Source organism: Aquarana catesbeiana, linkage group LG01 (genome assembly GCF_042186555.1).
Source record: "Aquarana catesbeiana isolate 2022-GZ linkage group LG01, ASM4218655v1, whole genome shotgun sequence".
Taxonomy (NCBI): domain Eukaryota; kingdom Metazoa; phylum Chordata; class Amphibia; order Anura; family Ranidae; genus Aquarana; species Aquarana catesbeiana.
Window position 1 is genome coordinate 768,301,398 of NC_133324.1, and position 6,892 is coordinate 768,308,289.

The 6,892-nt window shown below is 41.2% G+C and overlaps 1 protein-coding gene across 2 annotated transcripts in view; it reads left to right on the top strand.

Moving 5' to 3' along the window:
* Positions 1-6,892, top strand: part of CLCN3 (chloride voltage-gated channel 3) — a 138,008-nt gene that overhangs the window by 27,380 nt on the left and 103,736 nt on the right. The window lies entirely within an intron of this gene.

The following is a 6,892-nucleotide window of genomic DNA, read 5'->3' on the forward strand; positions in this document are numbered from 1 at the left end:
CTATAACTTTTATCATAGGTGTATTTTTAATGATGGAGACAGAATATCAACCAAAAATTCAGAAAAAAACACTTGACAAATGTTATAAATGGAGTTCCAGTTCAGTAAGTAAAATAAGTATTTGATCACCAAGCAAAACATACTTGGTGGAAAAACCCTTTTTGGCAAGCACAGAGGTGAGACTTTTAGTTGATGACCAGGTTTGCATACATCTCAGGAAGGATTTTGGTCCACTCTTCTTTACAGATCTTTTCTAAATCCCTAAAGAGGAACTAAACCCTGTAAAAAAAAAACCCTGCAGGACAAAGGCATAATGAGCTAGTATGCATAGCATGCATACTAGCTCATTATGAATTACTTACCTGAGATCGAAGGCCCGAAGCAACCCTCATTCATGTCCTCTGTCGCCGCCATGATATCCGGAGTGATTTCTGGGTATCGCTGCTCTGACGCTGTGACTGGCCGTAATAGCGATGACGTGACTCCGGCGCATGCTCGCAGGAGCCATCAGTGGCGGCATGATCGCCTTCACTAACGGCACGCTCAGTGCGCCTGCCCCATTGTCTACGGCGCCCGTTTTTAGGAACATATCTCCTTCACCGTGTAGGTGAAGGAGATATTTCTTGCACCTAAAGGTAAGCCTTAATCTAGGCTTACCTGTCGGTTAAAGTGGTCTGTAAGGCTTTAAAAACCACTTTAGGGTTTCTTGGCTGTCGCTTGGCAACTCTAAGGTTCAGCTCCCTCTCATACATTTTCTATAGGATTAAGGTCTGGAGACTGGCTAGGCCACTCCATGACCTTAATGTGCTTCTTCTTGAGCCACTCCTTTGTTGCCTTGACCCTATGTTTTGGGTCATTGTCACGCTGGAAGACCCATCCAAGACCCATCTTCAGTGTTTTGGCTAAGGGAAGAAGGTTCTCAGCCAAGATTTTACAATAAATGGCCCTGTCTATTGGCCCCTCAATGCAGCAAAGTCGACCTGTACCTTTAGCAGAGAAACAGCCCCAAAGTATCATGTTTCCACCTCAAAAGTCCCCAGTGGGGAATCCTTTGTTATTCTTCATAATGTAATGGGATGTTGGCCTAAACCTTTTTCACTGACCTGACCAAGGTCAATCCTTTGTTCATTTTAAAGAGGTAGTGGCTATGGCGCTGCTCTGTCTGTTGTGATGGGTGTATACTCAAATTAATCGTTGAAAAGTGCTTGGTGCTACTTCATAAACAAATTCATAAAATAAATCAAGTTAATGATAAAATAACATATGTTCTATTGAACTAACAGGTGAATAAATTTTAATTCCTTGGTACAAATTATTCCTTGTGCACAAATTAAATAGCATATGCAGTTAGTAAAGTGACAGGGGCTTTTATGGACCTTAAATTGAAAACCGGAAGTACTGTGGTAGTAACTGAAATCAATAAACAACAAATATGAGACCCACTAAACTTGTAGTCAATCCAGTTCTAATGTTAGTCCATTTATAAAAAATGTAAACCAAAAATTTAATATAAAAATATAAAGTGACAGGTGCTCTTTCTTCGTGCTCCCCCTATGCCATTGCACCCACCGGAGGGCTCTCTCCTCAAGGGGGTATCTCAGATAGCTGTGAGATAAGACCGGTCCTTCTTTTTTTTTTTTAAGAAAAGTGTTTTGCAGAGAATGCAGTGATCAGGACTGTCTTGTGCTCGGAATGCAGGATTCGGGGGGGGGGGGGGGGGGGAGATTGGTTGCTTAGGACCACCCTGTGTCCTATTAACCAATTATCTGTGGTTTAACATAAAGTTAATTTGGCCGTTTCTTTGAACACGTCATCAATGAAACGGACCCATAAAAGTATATGAGAGGTGAAATGATTTATTTCCTGCACAAATACTCTGGTGCGTTCCCACCATCCTAAGAATAGGTTAGCATATGTTGGTGCACAGGCTGTACCCATAGCAGTGCCTCTCTTCTATTGATAAATCTGATCATTGAACTAAAAAGTTATGCTCCAGGATATACTGCAGGAGTTCAAGAATCAATTCTGTATGTGTTCTGAAGATCACTCCTTTGGCATCCAAGAAGGATTTGCATGCCGCTATGCCCAAATTGTGGTTGATGTTGCTATATAAGGGCTTTGACATCAAGGCAAGCCAGCCACGTCTTCCTCTAAAGTTGTGTCTTTGAGTCTAGTCACGAAATTTTGTGATGACTTGTTCATCCTATGGAAGGGCCCTAAAGAAGACTTTGAGTTTGTAGTCTAGGTAAATATAAACACCATCGGTATGTACTTTACCAGCAAGATCCATTCTGATATTATTAACTTCTTAGATCTCACTATAAAAGGAAATGAAAATGGATATATCGAAAACCGACTTCAACCAATGCCCTACTTCACTGGAATAGCCATCACCCAGGATCACTCAAATGTGGCATTCCAGCTGGGCCAATTTATGAGGGCAAAACGGAACGCTCAATGGAAGCAACGTTCCAAACTGAAACTGAGGTATTGGTTGAATGTTTTCCCAAAAGGAGCTCCAAAACACGTGATCTAAAAAACTCCTATCCGAGAGTTAAAGATGTAGCTAGACAGAGCCTTCTAGGCCCAAAGGAAAGGAAAGTAGATCCCCAGGCAGCTATGCGTATCATAGGGACATATTCAAACCAATCAGGAGAAAATTTTTAATATGATCAGGCGATATTGGGGGATACTCCATGCTAAAGATCCTTGTAAAGTCCTCCCCAAAAACCCTATGGTCACATACAGAAGGGGCAAAAATCTAAAAGATTTACTGATGCACAGCCATTTGGCGAAAGCTTCTAAGCAGCAGCCTAGATCCACTTGGCTGCCTAATCAACGTAAGGGTTGTTTTAAATGTATCCACTGTAAGGCATGTAGATAAATTATCACAACAAAATATATAATCCCAACAATGAAGATACAATTATAATCCTTCAACTGTATCTCTGAGATAGTTATCTATGCTGTTAAGTGCCTATACAGGTGGTCCCCGGGTTACAAACATCCGATTTACATACGACTCCTACTTAAAAACAGAGGGAGACAACAGAAAGTGAGAGGAAATCAACCCTTAGGAATGGAAATTCACTCCTGTAAGCATTATCATGGAAAAAGGGTTTCTCCACTGAAGCTTCGTCACCAATCCTTGTTTCCACAAAACCCCAAATTTCCAAATCCAATTGTCATAGGGACAGAAAGTGAGGTGAAATCTTCTGAAAAGGGGCACAGACAGCAAAACAAATGTTACAGGGTGTTAACCCTTTCCTATGCTATACAAAAAACATAAATTTTTTTTTGGCTTGAACTACACTTAAAAAATGTACCTGTTTCGACTTACAAACAAATTTGACTTGAGAACAAACCTACAGACCATATCTTGTTTGTAACCCGGCGACCGCCTTTATATTGGGAAAACAATTCGTCAGTTTAGGCGTCGAGTCTTAGAGCATATCGATGATATCATATTTAAATGAGAAAGAACTCTTGCAAGACACATGCGAGAGATGCATAGAGATCAACCATTACCATGGATCATTGAACACCTTAAACAAGGTCCACGAAAATTAGGTTTAGACAAACGTCTGTTAAAAATAGAGGCAAGGTGGGCCTGTAGTGAAAGAATGGACGGCTCATTGATTGAATATAAATAGAATGACATTATAGGATAACTACATAGAAGACATATATTGAAAATATTGTGTGAATAATGAAATAAAATACAGTGAATGGCCATAATGCACTTCTACTCTTTACTGGATATAATGGATGAAGAGGCTGAAATGCTTGGAAATAGTGAAATCAGTTTAAGTGTCATGAACAGGTGTGACCAGAACCGTGTGATCTGTGACAGAGGACACCCAAACGTATATAAGTGAAAATATAATAATTTATTAAAGAAAGTGAGTAATATAATACAACCAACTCCAATATGATACAGTGCAATAACCAACCACAGACAGAGACCCACAAATAACAACAGACAGATAAGTGCAATAAATGGGAAATACCAGGTTCATAAACAATAGCCAGGCCAGGGTCATACACAGCAGATCAGCAGATGGACAGGGGATGTTCCAGAGACATAAACGTAAGCCAGGCCAAGGTCATACACAGGGAGGTCAGCAGATGGGGTATGGAACACAGGACAGGGAGAGGATGGATGGGTCAGACTGCAGGCAGGGATACAAGGTAACAGGTGGGACAGGATAGGGTCCGAGACAGGGAGACAGGATCAGGATCAGGGCACAGGATCAGGGCACAGGATCAGGGCACAGGATCAGGGCACAGGATCAGATTGCTAGCAGGTCAGGAGGCAATGAAGAAATCAAGGCAAACATGTGAATGTTTGCCGGGTATTTATAGGCCTGTGATTGGCCTCAAGTGACACCTGATTGTAGGAGGTACTGTCTGCTCCACACTGCCAGGATCCATCCGCTGGTGGACGCCAGTACTGCGGCCCAAAGATGATATACTATTAACAGGGAAAAGCTCTCCTGACAGTTCCAAACTGCCAGGAGACACCTGCTGGTGGACCTCAGTACTGCATGCCAAATAACAGGTCTTACCAGCGGATGGAACATTTCCTGACATTAAGCTGTGTAAAGTACCTTCTCCCCGTTTTACACTGGCTCTATTTTTGTGCATGTGCTAACGCCATGGCGCACAAAGGAACATAAGTTTCGCAAACGTCACATGATGCGGACGCAATGACGCAAATACAAGCATGCTGACACAGCGGCCATCTTGGAAAATTTGTATATCAATAAGGGAGAAAAACAAACAACTGGCCATTTTAGTTTTTGCCATGTGGGGTTAGTTTTTTCACCCCCCCCCGTGTTATTTTCTTTATGCACCCCCTTCTTTATTATGAGCACTATAAATCTGATGAAATTTATCTTTAGACGAAACATGTAGGTGTGTTTTTTTTTTTTTTTTTTTTTTAAATTAAGGTCCTATTTTGGAGAACACTTGAGGGAATCTTCCTTTTACACGGCAACCGGGGCTGGTTAACACATGGGATTAATGAGTAATGAACGGTGGTCAGTCTAGTCCATCTGATACCAGGAGATTTTGTCAGTTTAGAGATTAGGTGATAGTTCCATCAAGACAGAAGTTGCAATCCCCAGTATAGGCAGTTTGATACCAGAAGAGCTGCAGTAATTATTTCTAGAGACAAAGTCAGTTTTCTTGAGAGACATTTTTAGTACCTGTCAGGATTTGTTGACATTGGCAATCAGTACAACTTTTTCAAAACAGACCGCTAGTTTGTGTTTGCTTGAGGGCCAGTTGTAAAAAAGACAGAAAGGTCCAAGAATTTATAGATACAGCCAGCAACAATTTGAAGCAATACTTGGCAGTATTTACAGTAGATCAACTTAGCTCAGATATCAGGAGCAGACAGGATTTATAAATAGTAGGCGAACGACCACGGTGGTAATGTCTCATTTCTCCCTTGTAAGGTGTTCCCTTTAAGTAAACACACATAAATTTTCAGACTTGAATTTATTTTATATATTGTTTAATAAAGGTTACGTTTTAGACCATTTGGCCATGGTTCCGGTGGGTCACACACCCTCGTTTTGTATAAAATTAAAAAAAAAAAAAAAGTATAACATTTGTATAGTGTTTTTTTCTGGATTTTTGGTTGATATTCTGTCTCTCTCATTTTAAATACACCTAAAACAATTATAGACCCATAATTTCTTTGTAAAAGGGCAAACTTACAAAATCTGCACTGCAGTGCAAATCACATGCGATGTGAAATGCGAATTCAGTCATACAGATAGTATGGATGAATTCACATCGCATTCCCGGCCCAAACTCGCACAGGACCTTTTATTTTTTTACATTTTTTTGGTCCGCAGCAGAATCGGTTCACATGCGATCCGATTCCTATTTCCTGTCCGAATTTGCAGATCTCACTGCGATATGCGAACTGATTTGGGGATGTCATTTAACTTTTAATTGACACTCCCAGCAGTTCGCATAGAGGCTAGTGTGTACTGCCGTCAGGAGACATGATGCGGGAACCCACAGTGGATTCGCAGGGTTCCTGCATCGCAGCAGTGTGATCCGGCCCTGCAGGACATATTTTTTCTTTTCTTTTCAGCCTTAATGGTCATAATGTCGTAATATTATGTGATCACTTGAGCTTTATAAATGGTATGTAATGGAACCTTTCTTTAGGACACGTTCACGCTACAACATGTGTCACATGTGCTGCAGAAGATTACAGCAATATGTACATGTGTTGCGTTGTGTTTTCATTCTTTGCCATTTGCACTCCAACGCACATCTACAGAATGTGCTGCGTTTAAAAGTTTCATCCACAATTTGGTTTAGTTGTTGTTTGAGCAACACAGGGCAAAAAGCATTCTGAGATGTATGGGTTATACTGCAATCCACAGGAGGATCGGACACTGCCAAAGAAAAGTGTCATGTCAGCCAGTATAACTCCTCCTGCTCCTATCATGCAGTTTCTTGTTTTACAATTGATATTTTAAATTGGTAATTGAGATCTTCTCTCCTTAGGAGGAGGCAAGAGACCATTTTCTCAGTTTTAATCAGGGCTTTTTGCTTTAGTTAAGTTTCTTCGCTTACCGCAGAGCCAAAAGTGCTCAATTTTGCAGATTTCCAGAATGGCTGGTACTCAGCATAGCCTTGGAAGACGTACCTGGACCACACCGTGCCAAAGCTTTAGGCTGTTGTGACTTAACCCTCATGAGACGAGTCGGTCCGGTCTCTGGATTCGTTGATTTGTCTGACATCTATGACCATGGTGGCTCCTGCATCTAGCCCTGGAGTCTGGAAAATAATTTTGTAAGATTCTCAGTCGGATGTTGGCTTGAAGGGCTGGATGGGGGTGGGGGTGTGTCCAGGTTATCCTTTT